The sequence below is a fragment of the Rhincodon typus genome, chromosome 7, assembly GCF_021869965.1.
Source record: "Rhincodon typus isolate 14 chromosome 7, sRhiTyp1.1, whole genome shotgun sequence".
NCBI lineage: Eukaryota > Metazoa > Chordata > Chondrichthyes > Orectolobiformes > Rhincodontidae > Rhincodon > Rhincodon typus.
Window position 1 is genome coordinate 39,346,294 of NC_063338.1, and position 22,505 is coordinate 39,368,798.

The 22,505-nt window shown below is 39.9% G+C and overlaps 1 protein-coding gene across 1 annotated transcript in view; it reads left to right on the top strand.

Moving 5' to 3' along the window:
• The first annotated feature begins 315 nt into the window (after window positions 1-315).
• Window positions 316-22,505, top strand: part of znf385b (zinc finger protein 385B) — a 338,099-nt gene continuing 315,909 nt past the window's right edge. The window contains exon 1 of the mRNA XM_048599027.1: window positions 316-407. The gene's annotated coding sequence lies outside the window, so the exon portion shown is untranslated. The remainder of the gene's footprint in view (window positions 408-22,505) is intronic.

The window sequence follows — 22,505 nt, forward strand, 5'->3', positions numbered from 1 at the left end:
GCTGGTGGACAGAAACACGCGCAGTCTTGATGAGCTGAGAGCCCAGTTTCTATCCCATTGGGATTCCTATGGGGATGTGAACATTTCCATGTAATCACAGGGATGGATCAATTGTTGTTCACCGTTCTGTTCTAAAGGGTTAAGCTGAGCTGTGGATGTGATGCATTTAGATCAGAGTGTGTATTTTCCAAGAGACCAGCTTGTAGGTGAACAGGTCAGTCCTGTGCGCGATGTGCGCAGGCTCCTGTGAAAAGCTGGCGAAGGAATCGGCGGAACACGGAGCCCGGATCTGCCGTTGCAGAGCAGTCAAGCGGCGCTGGAGATGGGAGCAGCCGGAGCCTTGGAAGTCTTGCCCAGGTTTTATGTCGAAGCTGCAGCCAAAAGGGGCGGCTAACTGCGGGCACGAGGTATTTCGAGGGGTCCAGGGGGTTGTCTTCTGTCTGCGCTTACGGTTGCACTGGTTTTGGAGCTGATCATTCCGGTGCAGGTTGTATGTTTCTTTTTGCTGGTGTAATTTTAAGCCTTTTTCTCTATTATTAGGCCATATTAGGTGAATCGGGTCGCTGCCGGGCGGTCAGCCCGAGGGATGTTTTATTTAGGGCTGGAAGTGGTTTAAAATTGTTGTCAATTTCAAGGACCCGTCTCCCTTTTAATGTTAAACAGAGAAATCCTGTAGCATTGAATTCGAACGGGCCGCTTGGAGCATCAGCGTGATGGGGAACTGTATATTTTCAATCGTTGCTCTGCTGTTCTGGATTGGGATGGGTTTAAATCTCAGCAGAAGCTATTCGGAAAAATGAAAGAAACTTCAGATGCATGGCAAATAGTTCAACTTGTGCCTTTTAAATATCTCCAGTGAAGTGACCTACATTGTTTGATGGTCTCAGCTGTTTTCAAATCTGTCGAACACAGACAAATAACATGATTCTTTTAAAAGCCATGTGTGAAAGTCGAGAAGATTTTGATGTTAAAAGTGAGAATATTTAAAAAGCATTTTATTGTTCAGTAATTCTGTTCAAATGAACGTAATAGTGCGGGCTGTCGACAAATATTTCCGAAGCTGGATGGTAGCGGGGCAATCCAGCTATGTTGGTTAAAATGGGAGGTGGGTCCTGTTCCTTTATCCAGTACCTGACTTAAGTTATACAAAGACAGCAGTGACATTGACAGATTGTAATGTTGGTACGGTGCTTAACTGCTTTATAAAGCGAGATGAAATTAATCTTCTGACGTGTGTAGCCATGTCGCATTGTTTTCAAACGATTGATCTCAGTAGCGTCTTCAGTGTTGGAAGGAACGTCCTCCGTTATCGTGCTCTACAGTTGAATTCCACTGCGAATAAACGGAAATCTCGTGAAACATCTTCACTGGTTATTAATCCAGAGACTGAGAGGCAGTAATGAAGAAACAGTTTGCTCTGATAAGTGACTGACAGGAACCTAAGGCACAGATGTATTCCTAATCCGCTTTGTTCGAGACAAAACCAATCAGGTCTAAATATAGCACTGTGGCATGGAGAGAAAATGATTTTAGTTGGAGTTGTACATATGGCCATGATCTAGAGAGTTATGCGTCTTTCACCCTCTCCTGGTTATTTTCTCTTGTTCTGATGAGTTCATCTAAAGTTCTGTCATCGATTAAAGATAAGAAAGGTAGATAGCGTTCCTCAGACCAATGTTTTAAAATCTGCTAGTTGGCTGTTTCTTTGAAGAACTTTTGATCCGAAGTTCAGCTTGTCACTTCTGATGAGAGTTTCATAGCGAGTTACTGGAGACTTCAATGCGGTCCCGACAAGTTGAGTGTGTGGGCCAACACATGGCGATGCAGTATAATGTGGATAAATGTGACTTTCTACATTTGGGTGTGAGAAACATAAAGGCAGACTCTGATTTAAATGGTGATGATATTGGGAAATGTGGATGTACAAAGGAATGTGAATGTCCTTGTTCACTACACAGTGAAAGTAAACAGGCAAGTGTAGTAAGTGATGAGGAAGGCAAATGTGCAGGTCTGGTATTGTTTACCCCTACATCCAAAACGCAAAAAGACCTAAAAACAGGCCCACCAAAAGGGCCAAACTCAGCATATCTGTCATTCTATTCGGATCCGTTTGGGTCCTTTTGGGGAAAGAAAGCTTTGCTTTTTGGTTCATTCAGGTTAAATGAAGTTATTTTTAAAAGGGCCCAAGTAGACTATAGTAGAATCAAAAAACAAAAATATCCTTTATCTGAAAACTAGTTGGTCCTGAGGTTTACACACACAGGATTTCTGACCTGTCTGTTGGCCTTGTGAGAGGTTTTGAGTTTCAAAGTCGGGATGTTTTTGCAGTTATGCAGGGCCTTGATGAGAACACACCTGGTGTATTGTATTGCAGTGTGTTCTCCCTCCCTAAGAAAAGATGCAGTTGGCATTAGAGGAAATAGGACTCATGGTGCGGCAGCCTGGCCTGGCAGTGGAGCCAGAGACTCCTGGTTGCAATGGGCTTACAACGGGCACTCCTGGTGCTGGTGTGGCAGCAGTAGCAGCAAAGCCAGAGACTCCTGGTTGTAGTCATGGTAGGCCCAGGGCAGGAACTTCTGGTTATTGGCAAAGTGGCAGCTCAGACATTGGTGGGTCTGCGCAAGCGGTGGCAAAGTGGTGAAGGTCTCTCTTTCAGTTACTGGAGGCTAGGTGCTGGCGTAGACTGGGATGGAAAGACAGTTATTCTGAACATTTTATTTCTTTATTTTTCTAATTTATTCCTATGATCTGTAATGCTGGACTTGTTATTTCTTTATTTTCCGATTTTTGATCCTAAGACTTTACTCTTTGATCCTAAGATCCTTTACCTAAGATGGTACCGTAGTGGGGTGACTTGTAAACTTTTCATTGTACTCATTTGAGTAGATGTGACAATAAAGCTAATTCAACTGCAGCTTGGGTTCACGAGGCTGATACCAGGTACTGTGCAATGAGGAGAGATTTGTTTGACTGGGCCATTATTCACTAGAGTTTAGAAGGATAAGAAGGGATTTAATTGAAAGGCATAAATTCTAACCAGGCGGGACAGTCTAGATGTGGAATGGAGGCTTCCCTTGGTTGAGGAGTTAGGGACCAGAAATCTAAGTCTCAGGATATAGAGTAGGCCATTTAGGATCGAGGTGAGATGTTTCTTCCCTTGAAGTGTTGTCAACCTGAATTGACTACCACAGAAGCCTGTAGAGGCCGTGTCACCGGTTATATTCAAGACATTTGATGCATTTTTAGACATTAAAGTCATCAACATGTATGGAAGAAAAGCTGGAATAAGGTGTAGAGCTAGAGGATCAGCCATGATCATATTGAATGGAGAAACTGCCTCAAGGAGCTGAATGGCCTGCATTTGCTCCTCATTGTTGTGTTTCTGTCTTTTCTTCATATTGACACATAAAGATTCAAGGCCGTGATACCGATGTAGGATACCAGCCTGATCAAGAATAAAGTAGGAGAGACTGTGAACCAAGGATTAGTGCTTTTTCAAACCTGGTCGGAAAATTTGAAAAGTGAAGACGTAAAAGACAGATGCTGGCAAAAAGCTACGTTTTTTTCTTGTCCAAGGGGGAAATGTGTTAAAATGAGAGTGAGTGAATTTTGATTTCCAAATCATGTGAATAAATGGGCAAAAGGACAGGCTTGCAGATTGACAGATTTGCAGCTTGCGAGGGAAAAGAGAGTTCAGAAGTGTATTGATATTCACAGTACTTTGGTTTGAAATGTATTCAGGAGAAGTTGAACCAGAGAGTGGATTATGGCCAAAGACAAAAAATCTGATCGCCCCTTGGACACAGTATTTTCTGATAAACATCTCCAGGTTGGATGAGAGGTATTTGGAACAGGCTCCATTACAAGACATGCAGCATTATAGTTTTGGACCTTTATAGCAGTGATTAGGAAATGAAAGCAGATGTCTTAGACACCACTTTATTCATGACAGATGTGGGAATGATGCTTGATGTGGGACAATAGAACGAATATAGAAGAATGAAGAATGAATTGGGATACAGCCATGAAAGTTTGTTTTTGAACAAAATACTGTGAAGGAACAGTGTCTTTGGGGACTTCAAAAAATAAAATTTTCCATATCAAAGGCTGTACAGAAAATCGATAGTTAACTCATAGCATTGTGAGCAATGGACTGTGTGATATTAAAGAAAGACGAATGACTCTAAAGTGGAGCATTTTTATGAGTCACTCAGGGGATGTGGATATTGCTGGCAAGGCCACATTTATTGTCCATCCCTAATTGCATATGAGAAAGCAGCAGCAAGTTTATTTCCTGACTTCTTGCAATCCACGTCCTACAAGTAACTGAGTGCTTTTGAATTGGGGAGTTTCAATATTTTGACTTATTATATTTCAAATCCAGATGGGGTATGAAAGAAACATGCAATGGTGATAATATTTCTGTGTACCTGCCACCTACGTACCTGTAGGTTTAGATGAAGTTGGTTGGTTGGGGGAGGTGGTGTGGGAAGAGCGCTGTCAAAGAAGTTGTAGTGTATCATATAAATGTTGTGATGCTTGATAGACCTAAAGTTTGAGATTGTGGAAAAGATGTGGATCAAGCTGGCTAGTTTGTCTTGAATGCATATGAATGATCTTGAGTTTTGTTGGAGGTCCACTTATCCAAGTAATTGCCTTGTAGGTAGTGCAAACGTTTTGGGAGTTCTGTAGTCCAAACTGGAGTCACTCAGTGCAGAGCACCCTGTCTCTTTTGGCTTGATCTAACCACAGCATTTATGTGGCCGGTCTGGTCAACATTTTGGATCCTTAGTGGATATTGCTGAAGAAGAACTTGGCCGTAGTCATGTTGTGTAATGTCAGTAGAAGTTCAACACTCTCTTGTTGAAAGTAATCACTGCGTGGCACATGCAAGACAAATGTTACATCTGCCTATCAGCCCAATCTGAAATGCTCTGATCTTGTCACACGCAGGTACAGGCTGCTTCAATATCTGATGAGCAGCAAAATGGAACTGAACACTCTTCAATCATCAGTTCACACTCCCATTTCTGACTTTTGATTCAGACGACATAATTGAAGTAGCTGAAGATGGTTGGGTCTGAGGCACAGTCCTGGAGAAACTCCAGCCATATCCTGGGACTGTAATGATTGGGTTTCAACAACCGCACCCACCTTCCTTTATGCTGGTTATGACTTCAACCAGTTGAGATTAAACATCCTGCACCCCAACTTCTCTATCTCAGTTGATTTTAATTTCTCTAGGGGTCCTTAATGTGACAGTCAGCCAAATTCTGCCTTGGATCAAGGGCAATGGCTATCACTTTGAGTCTTGAGTTAATCTCTTACGCATGTTTGAATCGAGGCTGCGATAAATTGTGTTTTTGGTATATTCCAAACTGACCATTAGCAAGTTATTGATTGATAAATTGTTTATTAATAACATTGTCAGTTTTAATCACTTGACTGAAGATTGAGAGTTCAAGGGTTCTTGTGGCACATGAGTGTTGTCCCTACCTTTGAGCCAGGAGGCCTGGGTACAAGCCCCACCAGCTCTGGAAGTGTGTAATAACATCCCTGAACAGGTTGATCTGAAAATATTTTTGCGAGTTAGCTGATAGAATGATAGCTAATTGAAGTGGATTCATCTGGCCATTCGTGAATGGGTACATCTGTTAGTTTTCCACTTTGGGTTGGTGTAAGATTTGTAAATGTACTGGAAAAACTTGGCTTGCGATCCAAATAGTTCTGGAGTACTTTGTTATGTTCATTCATGGGACTTGATGGTTGCTATTTTAGCCAGGTCCCTTGTTGCTGTTGAGAAGGTGGTGGTGAACTGCCTTCTTGAACTGCTGTGGTCAGTTGTAAGTACACCCACAATGCCATTGGGGGAGAGTATTTCAGCATTTTGATTCAGCAGTAGTAAAGGAACAGCAATATATTTCCAAGTCATGGTGATGAGTGCCTTGGAGGGGAACTCGTAGGTGGTGATGTTCCCTTGTATCTGCTGACCCTGTCCTTCTAGATGGCAGTGATCATGGGTTTGGAAGATGCTTCCGAAGGAAATTAAGTGACTTTCAGCAGTGCATCTTGTAGCTAGTAAACACTGCTGCAACTGAGCGTCAGTGGTGGAGGGAGTGGATGTTTGTGCATGTAATGCTAATCAAGTGGGCTGCTTTGTCTTGCATGGTGTCATGTTGAGTGTTGTTGGAGCTACACCTATGCAGGCATGTGGGGAGTATTCCATCACACTCCTGATTTGTGCCTTGTAGATGGTGGACTGGCTTTAGGCATCAGGAGGTAAGTTACTCGCTGCAGGATTCCAAGCCTCTGACCTGCCTTTGTAGCCACTAGAATTATTTAACCTGTCCAGTTGAGTTTCTAGTCAACAGTAACTCCCAGGATGTTGATATTAGACTGTACATTTTCAGTAGTAAAACAGAGTTGATAGCTTTTGGCTGTATCCAATGTGCACAGTCAATGTTTTCTTAGGAAGTGCGTAGAACTGGTCAAAGACAAGCATTGGAGATTTTGGGGAGACATCTCCAGAATGTGACTGAGAAATGACATATACTTAGCACTTTTGGCTGAAGGTGGTTGAGTGTTTCAACTTTGTCTCTTGTAGTTGTGCTGGGCACCTCCATGATAGAGAGTATGACTTTCCATGGAGCTGACACCTCCAGTTAGTTGTTAACGATCCCTACCATAATTTGTGATTGGCTGTTGCAGGACTGCAGAACTTCATGATATTTTGGTATGTCCATAACATAGTTGTAGTTGTAGCATTCTACTTTTTTTTAAATCACAAATTTACCCTTCTATTCTAACTTAACTAACTTGGTGCCACATTTTCCCACACATCTGGCATTGTTGGTTGAAGCTGGGTGATATTATTGTGTTTGAAGGTAGTTTTGGTAAGCTATTTCAGATGGTAGTTAAGAGTTGCCAGATTGCCATGAGTTTGCAGTCACATATAGAATGGACAAGGTAACAAGGAAAGGCTTAACTGACTCCAGGTATATTTTTTGTAGTGGTAGTCTTGTGGCTTGGGCACCAGTACTGAAAATGTTCATTCCAGATTTACTAAATTAGATTAAACTATATTCTTGAACTGTATAGTGTGATTTAACTTTATCTCTGTAGATTTTGGATGACTTATCCTGTACTATAACTGCTGTGCTATCAAATGCAAGTAATCTTTGATGGGTTTTGCTGTTTGGGTCAGTGGTGCAAAGATAATGCTGAAAACTCCTAGCGATCATGGATTAAGGCCCACTTTCAAGAATGTGTGTTTGTTTTACATTAAAACACAGATTGTAAGATGTAGGAGCTGAAGTAGGCCATTCAGCCAGTCAGATCTGCTCTATCATTCAATAAAATCATGGTTGCTCTGATAATTCTTAATACCACTTTTGTATCTTTTTCCTTGTAACTTTTGATTCCCTTACTGATTAAATGTCTATCTATCGCAGCCTTGAATATACTTAATGATCCAGCTTCAACAGCCTTCCATATTAAAGAATACAACCAATTTACTATTGTCTGAGAGATGAAATTCTTCCTCCTCTCTGTCCTAAATGTGTGGTGTCTTATTCTGAGGTTATACCCTCTGGTCCTAGACCCTCCCACAAGGGGAAATGACCTATCCAGATCTACCCTTTTAAATCCTCCAAGAATGTTAGACGTTTCAGTAAGTCTGCCTCTCGTTTTTCCATATTGCAATAAGTTCTGGACCAATATATCAACCTCTGCTCGTAAGACAACCCCTTCATACCTGATAACAGCCCAGTAAATCTTCTCTGGACTGCCTCCAACACCAGTATATCTGGGACCCCGAACCGTTCATAGTATTCCAGCTGCTGTCTGGCTCGTACATTGCTAGAAGAGATTACAGGAGCCATTTTAGCAAAGCCTCCCACCATATATAGTCCCTTCCCTTTGAAATGAAAGGCAAAATTCCATTTGCTTTCCCTCTTGCGCAATGAAATTGCATCCTTGTGATTCATGGATGAAGACTGCCGAATGCCTCTGCAGTCTGTTGCAATTTAAATAATATTCAGCTCTTCTATTCTTCCTGCCGAAGTGCATAGCATCACATTTTCCTGCATTATATTCCATCTGCTAACTTGTTGGCCACTAACTTAACCTGTCTAAATCCCTGTGTCGACTGTCTGTGTCATCCTCACCACCTGCTGTCCCTATTTTTGTGTCATCCGCAAATGTGACTACAGTACATTCACATTCCTCGTCCAAGTCATTAATATATATTGTATATTTTGTGGCCCGAGCACTGATCCTCGTGGCACATCATTAGTTACAGGTTGCCATCCTGAAAATATGCCCTTATCCCAGTCTCTGTCTTCTGTTCGTTAGTCAATCCTATCTTCATGCTAATGTATACTTCCAACACCACAGGCACTTCTCTTATTAAGTAGCTAATGTATGGTACTTTATCAAACGCCTTCTGAAAATCCAAATGTGTTACATCCATTACTTCCTCTTTACCTATCCTGCTTGTTAGCTCCTCAAAGAATTTGAATGAATTTGTCAGGCATGCTTTCCTGTTCATGAAGCCATGCTGCTCTGCTTGATGATATGATATATTCTGATATTACATTACATCCTTTATAATGGACTTCAAAATTTCCCAATAATTACATTAGTAAAATGTGTTGAGTGGCACCTGTTACATTAATAACTTATTTTCGAGTATACGGTGTGCGAGAGCCAAGGTTTTTTTTAACACTTTAACAGTGTTTGCATGATTTAGGAAAAGGAAAAGTAGGACACATCATCAAATATTCCAGAAGTATTACAGGTATGGAAACTTTACTAGTTCATTTGTTTAGTACAATTCACTTAACAGTGGTAAATTTGAGTGCTGAGGCAAACTGTGTCAACGGAGTCAGCTTCTTTATCACTGTTTCATTAATAGTAAAAAAAAATTTACGTAAAATGTAAAACATAGAAACAGGCCACTTGGCCCATCTGATCCAAGCTGCACACACAAATCTTCTCCCACCATAATTGGGCTGAAATGTATGCTTTGGTCATATCCTTTTATCTGTTCTCGCTTGTGAGATAATTAGACTGTGGGAGAATTGAGGGATACGAAAGATGGGTGGATAGGTAGCATTGACGCAGATGATTAGCCATGATCTTATTGAGTGGTAGAGCAGGCGCAAGGGACCATATGCTTTCTTCTCTTTTTCCAATATGTTGCAGTCCTTCAGAGTATTAACTATACCATCTAGCTTGGTGTTATTTGCAAGTTTTCAAATTGTTCGAGTACACTTCACAAAAACACACATTACCTTTTAGTATGCCTAAATTTTAGAACCAACAAAAATGTGACTGTTTGAAATCACTCCAGAAAGAATAACTCAAGTCTAAAATTTACATCAGCATGTAAAGCATGAATCCTATAAATATTTCTTTCCTGCGCATTCAGTTACATTTCTTTTGTTTTTTAACAGTAACTGTGTTTTGTTTAGAATCTGTCATACTTGATTTCAACATTTTGTTCATTTATGCATACTTATGCAATGTTTTTGTTTTGGTAAAGCTATTCTGTGTCAGCAAACAATGATGGTGTTTGTGATTCATTTAAAATTATTCCGGCTTAAAGCAGAACTTTGAAAATTTGATCACAGTTTTAATAAAACTATGCTATATTAAAATTATCTGAGTCGACTGAAATAAAAAGGTGTTTTTCCAAAAATAATGCAGCTTTCCTCAAATATTGTATCTGCTGCTTGCTGAAAAGTACTGAAGCACTTGAAGTTTTATCAATTGTCCTTTATTTCTCAGTCAAATGAATTGATGGTTGAGTTCTCCAAAAATGAACTTTTAATTGTCAGTTAGCAAGAAACATGTGCAAATATTCGCTGTTTAAATCTAGTCATTATTCATGTAAATAGAGCAACAAAATGACTTTCCTTTCAGACATTAACCTATTTTCACAAGTTGAGAAATAATTGTAACTAGGAAGAAAGTATTATTTTGAGCACTTGCACATTAATACAATCCCACTCCTCTAACTGTGAATAGTTGAGAACTATTTTTCTTAAAAATAGTGCAGTTGCAGAAATTGCAATATGAAAGTTGTTTCTTGAGTCAGTATTGCTATTTCAATGTAAAAATTTAGCATACTTTAGTGAACTGCAAATAACTTCACAGTGGAGTGAGATGTGAAAGTCATTTTCTCGGGAGTTGTTTTATAACTGTTGAGTACAAAGTCTCTGCTTGTCTTGAGCAATCCAGATGTGTTTAGTGCGAATGCTTAATAACTGACGTTTCAATTATGTGTTCTTGTGGCATTCCATCTCAAAACCTAAGCTGCTTTCTTTTACAAATCTGTACATTTAATTATTATAGGTGAATTTTCAGATGTACTATATTTTGAAAACAAAAATTTTTGTATGCGTCCTTTTCCTCTTTGTTTGAAATCATCCACTGAGTTTTCAAACCTTGCAGCAGTCATTGCTGACCTCTAGTTTTTGTATGTTTAGATTTTATTATGCTTAATAATTTTATGTTTTGTCCAAGGAGTAAATTCTGGAGACCAGTTACTTTGTTTACATGGGTTTGCCATATGTCCCATTTTCATGTTATTGCTTTGGATGAACTCACACAGGGAAGATCTGGTTTGGTTTTATACTGCTGATTTAAGTCCTTTGCAACCATGCTGCAAATGATACAGAAGTTAGTATATTGTTTGAATTTGGGCAGTGACCTAAAGTTCTTGGAGCAAACTGTGTCCCACCTCTTGGAATGTATTCCAATATGTTGTCGTAACCAGTTTAAAATAAATGTCATGTGGTCTACTGATTACATATTTTTCTAAACTTATCCAGTTTGATTTATATGCTGAAAGCAGGAGCTACAATCCATGATTTCTCAAAAAAGAGAGTTGTGAAGTTCTTGGAAGATAAAATAGCCAGATTGCTTTTGGAGACGTGAACAGATTCCCTCCCTCTGCTGTTACAAATGAATATGTTGGATTCAAGTCAACAGAATGTATGTTGCACTTGTCAAAACACTACACATGAGAAATATATATGAAAGGCATGGATTTTTAATGCAAGTTCCAACCACACTTGCATAGAAGTGTCCATACATCAGGAGAATTCCAATTACATCCAATGCGGTAGCAGCACTTATAAATAATGAAACATAATGGAATTTTTGAAACAACTGATTCCACCAAATATAATCATGTTCTTCCTGAGTATTTTTGCAGTCTGTTTCCTTCCTCCACTTCCCAAGGCTATTCCTCTCAATGACTTGGATTGCTGATTCTACCCTCTTTCAGGTAAAGCTGTATCTGATATTCAAGTGTGAAAGATTTCAGAGCACAGCTTGCAAAAGAACAAGGAGTGTTCTCCTGGTGTCCAAGCCAACACTTAAAATTTATCTCTCAAGTAACATCAGGAAAAAAAAAATGTTAATTTATGTTGCTATTTTAGTATTGCGTCTTTTGCTTTTAAGTTTAATTCCCTTTAGCTAGATTTGACAATGTCATGTTAGAGTGTTGTGGAATTCTGCCTCTTTCTCTATCTATCAAAAATATTTATAACAATCTTTTATTACAATCCACCCCCAATTTTTGTAACTGCTTAACTGTTCAGAAAATACATAATTGAGATGGACTTAAAATAAGTCAAAGAGATCAAAGGTTTGGACACACAGACTGCATTTAGAAGTGCTGAGTTGAAAAATCATCCAAAATCAATCCATGCATTGGAGATCATTATTGGAGAGATTTTAAAAGAGAAAAGATTAGGCAAAACTTAAAATGAACCTTGTCTAGACTGGGCTTCTTGTGCTGTGCAGTTTGCATTTACCTTCTATCAAAAGAACACGGAAACATTAGAGAAAGTGCAACCAAGGTTTGCAAGGATGATCTGGAGCTGAGAATAAGATGCAAGGGAGAAAAAGCTGGGGCTCTCTGCTTGAGAAAATGAAAGCTCCGTGTTAACCTGATGGAATACATTAAATTTCAAAAGGACTCGATAAGACAGATATCAACAAAAAATTTCCGCTTGTATGGGAGACCACAATGAGAGGCCATTCGTACAGAATGGTTACCAGTTGTTCAATATAGGGCATTTTGCAGAAAATTCTTTGTCCAAAAAGCGGTCAGAATTTTGAAATTGCTACAACACAACGCTGAGGGGGTGGGGGTGGCGAGAGAGGAAACAAAAATGCTAAAACATTTACGTTGTTCCTTCCCACAAATGCTACCTGATCTGAGGTATTCCAGCACTTTTTTTTTCAGGCTTTGAGCATCTGCAGTGTTTAAATTTGGTGTTTGGGCGCAGTTGGGATTAATTTCAAGATGAGGCAAGGTGACTGAATAAGACAGAAGTATAAAGCGATATACGCTTGTAGGATTAGATGAAGAGGAGAGCACAGTTGTTTGTGAGGAGCCGAATTACTGGTGTTGAGCTGATTAGCCCTTGCCTATGTTGCAGATTACTTTTTGTGCTAATTGCCTGCCGCAGAGTCTAAAATTGTAAATCAGAGGTACACCTCCTTGGCTCTCTTGAAACGTGGAAACTTCCTGAGGATAGTGTCAGCTGTGTTTGAGTTTATATGACATGTGCAACTGTCCAGACTGTGAGACATGTGTTAGGCATATGTGATATGGTGATTAACCCATAATTATCTCACTAGTGTGATCATTACAAAATGTCTCTTTGGTTTCATATAAACTGAATAACTTCACTGTACTTAGTACGCTACACTGATCAGCTCAGAGCAATAATCTAAATTTGAGTTATGGAGGCACAGAGTGCCTCAGCATAAAACAGACCCTTCGGTCCAACTAGTCCATGCCCACCGTGTTCCCAAACTGAACCAGTCCCATTTGCCTACATTTGGCCCATTGGCCCATATCATAGAAATCTCGAAGATAGAAGGGGTGGGGGTGCCTTTCGGCCCTTCCAGCTTGCTCCGACATTCTTCATGATCATGGCTGGTTGTCCAACTCATTAGCCTAATCCTGCTTTCTCCCCATAACCTTTGAACCCGTTCCCCCCAAGTGTTAAATCTAGTCACCTCCAGAGATTTCTTATTCATGTACTTATGCCAATGTTTTTTAAACATTGGAACTGTCCCTGCATCCACCACTTCCTCTGGAAGTTCATTCCACACACTAACCACTCTCCATGTTTAAAAAAAAGTTGCCCCTCATGTCCTTTTTGAATTGTTCCCCTCTCACCTTAAAAATATGCCTCCTAGTTTTGAACTCCTCCACCCTGGGGAAAAAGCTATTCACCTTATCTATGCCCCTCATGATTTTATAAACCTCTATATGGTCACCCCTCAACCTCCTACACTCCAATTTAAAAAAAGTCCCAACCTACCAGCCTATTTTTATAACTCAAACCCGCCATTCCTGGAACATCATGGTAAATATTTTCTGAATAACAAGGTGACCAGGACTGCACACTGTATTCCAGAAGCGGCCTCGCCAATGTCCTGTACAACCCCAACATGACGTCCCAACGCCCGTACTCAAAGCTCTGAGCAATGAAGGCAAACGTGCTAAATGCCTTCTTAACCATCCTGTTTACCTGTGATGCAAATTTCAAAGAATTTTGTACCTGAATCCCTAGGTCTCTCTGTTCTCCAATACTACCCAGGGCCCTACCATTAATTGTACAAGTCTTGCCCTTTATGTTTTACAAAATGTAATATTTCGCATTTATCCAAATTAAACTCCATCTGCCACTCCTAATTTGATTTGATTTATTGTAGTCACATGTACCTAAGTGCAGTGAAAAGCTTTGTTTTGCAAGCAGTGCAGGCAGATCATAGCAAACAAGGACATACAGATCATAGGGTGCTTGGGCAGAGTGAGGCATCCAGGTTACACTGCACAAGAGGTGCGCGAAGCAGGATCAACATTAACAAGATCAACATTGTTTGAAGTTAGCCCATACAGCTGTCTAATAATGGCAGGAAAGAAGCTGTTCTCGTGCCTGTTGATACGTGTGGTCAGGCTTCTGTAACTTGTGCCTTACAGAAGAGTTTGGAAGAGAGCAGTACCGGGATGGGAGGGGTCTTTGATGATGTTGGCAGCCTTCCCACAGCAATGAGAAGTGCAAATGGAGCCTATGGATGGGACGTTGACTTGTGTAATGGTCTGGGTTGTGCACACAACCTTCTGTATTTTCTTATGGTCCTGGGCAAAGCAGTTGCTGTACCAGGCCATTATGCACCAGGTTAGAATGCTTTCTGTGGTGCATCTGTAAAAGCCCATTGATCCAATTAATCAGTATATCTTTGTAATCTTAAATGACCGACTTCACTGTCCACTATGCCACCAACTTTGGTGTCATCCACAAACTTACTAACCATACCTCCTATATTCTCATACAATAGTTTATATAAATGACAAACAAAAGTGGACCCAATACAAAACCCTGTGGAACACTGCTGGTCGTAGACCTCCAATCTGAAAAATGAAGAAGGGTCTAGGCCCAAAACGTCAGCCTTCCTGCTCCTCTGATGCTGCTTGGCCTGCTGTGTTCATCCAGCTCTACATCTTGTTATCTCCACCACCACCACCTTCTGTCGTCTTCTGTCAAGACAGCTGTAATTCAGTTACTTTCATTCTGCTCCAAATCTCATCAACTATGAAAATTGATGGAAAACTAGTGGATAGTAAGGATTTAAATTGAAGATTTGCATTTTGCATTGTCCAAACTGATTAGCACTTGGGAGAAAAAGGAAGTGACGTCCCATTAATTTCATTCTTTATATACTTATATGGTGCCTCAACCCCCTCATCAAGGGTATTGTAATTTTCAATGTAATTTCCAAGGCTTTTTTAAGAAGTTTTGTTAAAAATACACCATTAGTTCTCAGTTTCCCTGCTGCACGAGGGAATTTAGGAGCAACAGTTTTTTTAGTGTCCTGTCTCTCATTTTGCAAGTAATAAAGAATGGCCACTGGTCAAGATGCTGGTTACATTTTGGTGAGCTACTCCTTACCCCAGTGCAATTGTTCTCTTCCTTGTGAGAGGTCCTTTCTGAGGTATTGTTCAAATATCTTGCACTTGGATGTTTTTCTTCTGTGAAAAAATAGAAGGAAAAAGAGAGATAGTAATTTATATAGTCTTCAGTCCATCCAACTGCATGTTATAGTTACTAAGCTACTTCAAGTGTAGTCACTGTTTTAAATGTAGAAGCCCATTTCTACACAGCAAACTCCCACAAACAGCAATACAATAATAATCAGGTAATCTGCTTTTTGTAATGGTAATTCGAGGAAAAATATTGACCTAGACATTGAGATTAATTCCACTGATCATCTTAGTAACACGTTGGAAATGTTTACGTTCACCTTAACCTGAGGACCTGTCTACATGCTAAAATCTCAGTTAAACGGTGGCACCTACAACAGAACAGCTCTCATTTGGGAATGCCCTCAAGAACCAGCTTACATTTTGTGCTGATGTCTCTGCAGTGAGACTTGAACCCATGCAGTTGTGGCTTAGAGCTGCAAATGCTGCCATATTTGTCGAAAGCGTGTGAAATTTCCGTAGTTGATTCCGAGCAAGTAAATTACTGTGAGATTAGAACAACACAGAAAATGCTGGAGAAACTCAACAGTTTTGGCATCACCTCTTCAGAGAGAAACGTAATCGGCATTTTGAGTCTGGTTTGACTCTCCTTTCGAACCGAAAAGTGCTGTAAAATTGTGTTTTTTACTAGTTTTGACAAAGATGGAGCAGGAGCAATAGGGCAGGTGGTGTGAAGGTCCAATGCAAAAGGCAGAGGGATTATTCAGTGGTGAAAGAGTAAAAAAAAAAAAGAGTAAATTAAGGTGTGAAAGGGAGAGAATGGGTTCTCTCTAATAATAACTAAGTAAACAGGCCACAAAGAAGACAAGGTTGGTTTGTGGGTGGTTGGAGAGTTAGCGGGTGGTGGAGTTGCTCTGAAGAGGTCTTGAGATGTCTGCTTCCCCTGGAAAGTGTGATTGGGACTTTGGACATTGAGGAAGGAGAAGGTAAATGGGCAAATGTTACACCTACAATTGCATGGGAAAGTGTCACAGTAGAGTCAGGAAGCATTAGAAATCATGGAGGAGTGAATCAGGGCATTTTGGAGGGGAGGGGAAGGTGTGTTTGTTGGTGGCATCCTGCTGGAAGTTGTGGAAATGGTCAAGGGTGATTCTTTCCATATGGAGACTCGAGGGGTGGAAAGGGAGGTTAAGGATAACCCCACCATTGTACCAGGAAGGAGGTGAATGCGGAGGGCAGAATTGCGGGAGATGGGCCAGACACAGCTGAGGGCTCTATCAATTGCATTGACGGAGGATCCTGAGTTAGGAAAAAGGAGGTCATGTAGGAGGCAGCCTGTTGGAAGGTGGCATTATCAGAACAGAAGTGACAGAGCTAGAGAAACTGGGTGAATGAAATGGAGTCCTTGCAGGAAGTAGAGTGTGAGGAGGTGTGGTCAAAATGACTGAGTTGATGGGCTTTTTTCCTGGATGTTGGTGGACAGCAAATCCCCAGAAATAGAAGTAGTGAAGTCAAGGAAGGGAAGAGTCATAGAACATGGAACATTACAGCGCAGTACGGGCCCTTCAGCCCTCGATGTTGCGTCGATCTGTGAAACCAATCTGAAGCCCACCTAACCTAAACTATTCTAGAGATGGACTGGGTGAAGTTGAAAGAAGGGTGGAAATTGGCAGCAAAACTGATGAATTTTCCAATTCCAGGCAAGAGCTGGAAGCAGCACTGAAGACGACATCAATATATTTGACAAGGAGTTGTGGTGTGGGGACTTGAGTAGGACTGGAACAGGGAATGTTGCATGTACCCATTAAGAGACAAGCATAACTGGGACCCTTTGGATACCCATAGCCACATCTTTGACTTGGAGAAAATGAGACGAGTTAAAGGCGAAGTTGTTCAAAGTGAGAACGAGTTCAGCCAGACAAAGGAGGGTGGAGACTGTGCAGGCCTCTTCAAGAAAGAAGCAGAGAGCCTTCAGGACTGCCTTAAATGCAAGCAATGCCACTAGTCATTGTCGACATGATTTTAATTTTGTTTCTTCAAACATCACAGGATATGAAGTGATATGACCGATTTGCTTTAGCGCTCCGTGTTTTAGTAAGTTATTGTACTTAAAATATCCAAAACGTGTTTTGACCAAAAGATCCTGGTAACAAACCATTGGCACTTGTTAATAGATATTAGTAGGAAGCAAATATCTGGAAGTTGAACCACTCAGTTTGAGATACTGTTCAGCTGGTAAACTTGGAATGTGACAAGGGTCCTTATTAAAATAGCTAGCTAAGAATTTAATGCATATTGGTTCTATTTATATTCGTGAGAAGCTTTAAACATAGCAGGTGATAATGAGCTTCCCTGCTAGGTGCGATTCTGGTTGGTTATTTTTGTACCAATGCATTGAAATTGAGATTACCATAATGTTTGACTAAGCAATTTATTTGACGAATGTTTCACATGACTAAATTGATGTGTGCTGTATTTATTAAAATTGTTGAAATTAAGGAAATAATTAGGAGTTTTTTTTTTCCACAATATCTCCTTCGAGGATATGTGGTACAGAAACTAGCCATGTAAGACCATCTATCCATGCCAATGTTGATGCTACAGTCCAGCCTTCTCCCATCTTTGCTCCTATAAATTTATCAATGTAACCCTCTTTCACTTACTCCCTCATATACTTGCCAAGCTTCCTCTTAAACATGTCTGTACTGTACACTTCAACCACTCCCTGTGGTCACAAGTGCCTTCAGATCACTACCTGGGGAAAGGCGTTGTAATAATTTATCTCTTTAAAAAGAAAATTACTGGCTTTATAACTTGGAACACTTGGTTCAACAAACTTGAGAGGGTGCAGGAAAGATTTACAAGGATGTTACCAGAGTTGAAGGATTTGAGCTGCAGGGAGAGCCTGAATAGGCTGGGGTTTTTTTTCCCTGAAGTATCGGAGGTAGAGGGGTGATCTTACAGAGGGTTATAAAATCATGAGGGACCTGGATAGGATTAATAGCCAAGGTTTTTTTTTTCCTAAGCTGGGAGAGTCCAGAACTGGAGGGCATAATTTTAAGATGAGAGGGGAAAGATTTAAAAAGGACCTGAGGGGTAACTTTTTCACGCAGAGGTGGTTTGTGCATAGAATGAGCTGCCAGAGGAAGTGGTGGAGACTGATACAATTACAACATTTAAAAGGCTTCTGGATGGGTATATAAATAGGAAGGGTTTAGAAGGATATCAGCCAAATGCTGGCAAATGGGACTAGGTCAAATTTGGAGGTCTGGTGGGTGTGGATGAGTTGGGCTGAAGGGCCTGTTTCCATGCTGTAATATTCTGACTTTATGACTCCATTAACTGATGATGAGAATGTTTAATCTTTTGTCTGTGTTGGTGCTCAGTGATTTTAGTGCAACCAGCTGTGATTTTACCTTATTTCGTTTTACAAACCTTGAATTTTTTCAGCCAGTTGTGCAAACGTTGTGTTTTAATTCTCATTTCACTGTAAAATTCCTTACCTTCTACAGTGTGCTTCAGTAGTTGAGATTTGGAACTGCTTCTTTGGCAAGGTCAACAGACAGCAGTTTTTTAAACAAAAAATGAGAACATTCAACGTTGGTTAATTTGTTTTATAAAATTTAGTTTGTTTGTCAAATGCTCGATAATTCCAAAAAGTTCCTGGTATCTTAGATTGAGGATACAATGAACAGGTTGAAAAGATGTAAATTGAGTACTTGTCGCTGACTCTAAGAAAGCCTCACTGAGAGACATCTCTGATCAGAATGGTGACATTTGATAGGCAGTTGGTTGTACATTATTTCTTGGGTATTCTCAGCATTAAGTACAACAATATTATGAATTAGCAAATACACAACAAGACTAATGTATCGAACTGATGTGTTATAATGTTTTTAGCAGGACAAGCAAACTATGGCTTGGTGAGAGTCTGGAACTCTCTGCCTGAAAGGGAAGTAGTTAGAAAGCAGCAGTACATTTAAGTAATACATGAAAATATATTTGAAGTGCTCTGTCCTACAGAGCTATGGAGCAAGAGCTGGAATGTAGAGTGGGTCAAATAGCACTTTTCTATCAGGCACAAACACTGCTGGTCATAGCTGCCTCCTCTACCCTGATTTTTCTTTGATTTTCACAAACAGCCAACTGGGAAATGAGAAACAAAAATGACCAAACTGTGTTTTAAAATATCTGTTTGAAATAAAGATTGGCACGTACACATGGGGCTGAAAGGTAGAAGCTGAAATGTTTGGAAGAAATCTTGATTTTACATTTAAGGAATATAGTTTTGAGAATAGAATTAATTATTGTGGGGACATTTAACACTATTGTCTATATTTTTCAGGGCCAGCTTGGTTGGTCAGCAGTAATTTTTACTAACCCATTTGTATTCCTCCTCCTCAAATTTAATTATGAATTCATGGCTGAAGTTTGTGCTAACATAATGCTGATATTGATAATTTGATTTGTAAAAGATTAAGATAAAAGATCCCATTTGTGATGAGGCCTTTAATAAGGTGTGTGTGTACTTACATATTTAAGATATTATTGGGGAAAAGGAATAGATACTTGGGACTTAACAGCAAACAGCAAGACTAGTTCAGATGTTATATCTCAGAAGAATAAAAGTAAAGCATCTGTAACACATGAAAATTTAAGAACTTATTCCTTGGGAATTAATCTTGGGCATACTTTTTTGAAAGATCTCCAAGTACACTATATTTGGGCCAGACAATTTTGACTTCTGTTTCTTGTGCTGGATGCCATGCTGGTATTGTTCAGTATTTGTTACAGTCTTTGCAATTGCTTTGTGATCAACACTTGTTGGAAGATATTGACAAACTTCTACAGTTGATTCCAAGAAAAAAATGAATCAAGTAGAAAATGAGCACTGACAAGGAAGTGAATAGAAACATGACCTTATCAAGAACTTGAGTCTGAGCATAACCCAAAAGTTATTTGCAATACTGTCTACAATGTTTTCAGGTCAGTATCCATTCACCTGAGATTCATTTGGCTTGATCAATTTCTGGGCCTTCATTGACATAACATTTATAAGACAACTTGATCGAGCTGTTTTCTGCTTTACATACACCCACACATGCATAAGAAGAAATATTGGACTGGTTAGGTATGCCACCAGTTTTACACCACATCTATGAAAAGTCACTTCAGAATGTTTTCAAATGGGCATTCTATCAATGCTTTAGGTCAAAAAGGTTAAAATAATTTTGTTTTATTTTCCCCCTGTAAACAAAAGCCTGTTCTCCACTTAGTACAGATTAAAAATCTGAAGTGCACTGTGGTAGGCACCGTCAGTATAAATCTATATCTGAACATTCTGCATTGTGGCGTTAGTCGCAGTACCCCACAGGCAAAAACTGGGTTAAAGAGTCCAATGTTAAATTGAAGTGATCCCACGAATAACTCAGTGGGTTCTGCAGCAGCCTATCTATTTTAGTCTGCTATTGAGATTTTGTTTTTTGCTCAACTCAACACAGTTCCAGCCAGAATATTTGGGTCTAGGGCAACCTGTAGCAGGCACGTCAAAGTGTTAGTGAAGGAACGCTGATGGTGCATTCGTACAAAAGCCATTGAACGGCAGTGTCTTCTCTCAAGTCGAGTTACTCGTTGTTGAGGTGCTGATCGCTACACCGTCTCCAGTGGGGAGGACACAGTTTGTGTGCCTGATCTGAGATTCTGGAAGCAACTGTTTCTGTCAGATATTGGTCATGGCAAGACAGTGAAAGTGCTTTAGCAATGTCTGCAAAGGATCCCTGGCGAAGTCAAAAATTCCTGTTGACTCTCAGGCTTACAAATGACCAAAATGGAGAAGACGCATCCGAGATGGTACAAACACATCGAGAGACGTTGGAATGTGCAGAAGTGAAGTTGAGGTGGCTGAAGGAGCAGACAAATCTCCAAATAAGGATGTTTTTATTTGAGTTTAACTGTAACAAACATTTGAATCAAACAATTTCAATTTTTTTATGACTTTTTGTACTTGACAACATTTTTGCGTTCATTAATGCTCACTGAAGGTGGAAGATCTTAAAATGTTTCCTTTTTTAAAATAAAGAAGTAACTACACAATTAAAAAGCATGCTTGATTTCCAAATGAGGAATTCATTTCCTTCACTCAATGTTGGTTACTTTGGTTCTTGAATATCCTGTCTGCAAAAAATCGATCTGAGAGCTGTATACTTCTGCATGGATAGATAAACATCCCCAACGAGAGCTGAAAAACTTGCCTTCCCCAGAATAAAATTGGCAAAATTCAAATTCTATTTGAGCAACAATGTTCGTGTTGAAGTGTCACTTTTAAGATTCTTGCTGCTCTGAAAAATAAGTTGCCAATTGGTGGATTCAGGATTTGGCTGAATTTGCATTGAGATCAGTTCTTTAGATGATTTTGTTTGGAGAGTTTTCAGTGCTGAACATTAGGCAAAAGCAATTGGAACATTTATTTAAAAGTTGTTACAAAGGGTTTGTATTAGGATTTCACCCCACTGCCATGCATCAGGGCCCTGATGAAGCAATACTAGAACAGAAAACAACTTGCATTTATGTAGTGTCTCTTGTGTAGTAAAATGTTCACAGATGCACAGAGATTTAATTGAAAAACAAACAGAACAAAAAGGACAATATTAGAGAAATGACGAGAGACAACTAAAATCATGTTCAAAGACTCCAATTTTAAGAAGGGTATTTCAAAAAGAAAGAGGTGTAGAGGCTTTAGGTTGTAAGACTAAATGGCTGAAGGCATGGCTGCCAGTGTTTTGAGAGGAATAAACGGGAAGCACAAAAGGCCAGAATTGGAGCAATGAAGAACACGTTGTGTGGGTGAGGCATCTAAGCCGGAGAAGAACAGGTAAATGTGGGACAAAGCCATCTCAGGAATTCATCACTAAGATGAGAATCGTACATTTGAAGTATTTGGGGAAACAGAAACCAGTGGTGTTCAGAAAGAGCATGATTAATACATAAGCTGTCCTTATGCAGTAGGATAAAAGCAGCAGGGCTTTGGATGAAGTAGAGTTTTAGAGGGCAGGGATGAGGAAGCATATGGGAATTATTCACTTTGGAGGTGTTCAAGATTTCCATGAATGGATTAGTATCAGGCCAACATGCCACCTCCCCCTGTACCCTTGTGACTATATCTGTTACAAGAAAAGCAGTTTGCTAACTGAAGGAAATCACACAATCAGGAGACAGGAATAGACTCTTCATGTTGCCATGGCCATTACTTTGTCTCATTGCACTGTGAAACCAAAAAATCTAGGCCTCACTTTTGACGTAGAGTCTAGATTCATGCTCGAATAAGCACTTTTTTAGCAGTGCTGGTGGTAATGCTAAATTAAACCAAAAACATTGCACTACAAAGAACGATTCATCCCTTTGGCTCTACTCAGTCTGACCATTGCTGGAATCAGTTTTTGAACAGATTAAATCCACTTGTGAGCTTTTTGTTTTGTAGTATTTTTCAAATCTT